Genomic DNA, 1,629 nt, shown 5'->3' with positions numbered 1-1,629 from the left:
CAGCAGGAGCCACACACCCCCAGGACACAGCAGGAGCCAGACACTCCCAGGACACAGCAGGAGCCAGACACTCCCAGGACACAGCAGGAGCCACACACTCCCAGGACACAGCAGGAGCCAGACACCCCCAGGACACAGCAGGAGCCAGACACCCCCAGGACACAGCAGGAGCCAGACACCCCCAGGACACAGCAGGAGCCAGACACTCCCAGGACACAGCAGGAGCCACACACCCCCAGGACACAGCAGGAGCCAGACACTCCCAGGACACAGCAGGAGCCACACACCCCCAGGACACAGCAGGAGCCAGACACTCCCAGGACACAGCAGGAGCCAGACACTCCCAGGACACAGCAGGAGCCACACACCCCCCAGGACACAGCAGGAGCCACACACCCCCCAGGACACAGCAGGAGCCACACACCCTGGTGACCCCAAGCTTGATAAGAACGTCTTATCAACGGTGACGTGGACAGTGACGTCACGTCACCAGATGTCAACACACCAGCCACCACGTGGCCCCCCTCCCCCCCCCTCCCCCCTGTCACAATAGTCCAAAATGCGACTTATTAGCACAAATTAAAGCACCGGAATACTAACGTTTATGGCCCGTCGGCCCCGATACGTCAGCTGGGTTCGTTTCTGGTTGGTAAAACAGTCACATTCTTTACGGAGTGGCCAATGGTGAGGGAAACTTAAGTTTCAGGCTCCATGTCCCCGGGACGAGCGCCGGGGAGCAGGGCGAGTTTTCTCGTACTCAGGACATAGACAAGGACACAGACTACAGTACTGTATCATCATGACACAGACAAGGACACAGACTACAGTACTGTATCATCAGGACATAGACAAGAACACAGACTACAGTACTGTATCATCAGGACACAGACAAGAACACAGACTACAGTACTGTATCATCATGACACAGACAAGGACACAGACTACAGTACTGTATCATCATGACACAGACAAGAACACAGACTACAGTACTGTATCATCATGACACAGACAAGGACACAGACTACAGTACTGTATCATCATGACATAGACAAGAACACAGACTACAGTACTGTATCATCATGACACAGACAAGAACACAGACTACAGTACTGTATCATCATGACATAGACAAGAACACAGACTACAGTACTCTATCATCATGACACAGACAAGAACACAGACTACAGTACTGTATCATCATGACATAGACAAGAACACAGATTACAGTACTCTATCATCATGACATAGACAAGAACACAGACTACAGTACTGTATCATCATGACATAGACAAGAACACAGACTACAGTACTGTATCATCATGACACAGACAAAGACACAGACTACAGTACTCTATCATCATGACACAGACAAGAACACAGACTACAGTACTGTATCATCATGACACAGACAAGAACACAGACTACAGTACTGTATCATCATGACACAGACAAAGACACAGACTACAGTACTGTATCATCATGACATAGACAAGAACACAGACTACAGTACTGTATCATCATGACACAGACAAAGACACAGACTACAGTACTGTATCATCATGACATAGACAAGAACACAGACTACAGTACTGTATCATCATGACACAGACAAGAACACAGACTACAGTA

Source organism: Procambarus clarkii, chromosome 52 (genome assembly GCF_040958095.1).
Source record: "Procambarus clarkii isolate CNS0578487 chromosome 52, FALCON_Pclarkii_2.0, whole genome shotgun sequence".
NCBI classification, from domain to species: domain Eukaryota; kingdom Metazoa; phylum Arthropoda; class Malacostraca; order Decapoda; family Cambaridae; genus Procambarus; species Procambarus clarkii.
The sequence above is the reverse complement of the archived record's forward strand: the minus strand, read 5'-3'. Positions refer to the sequence as shown.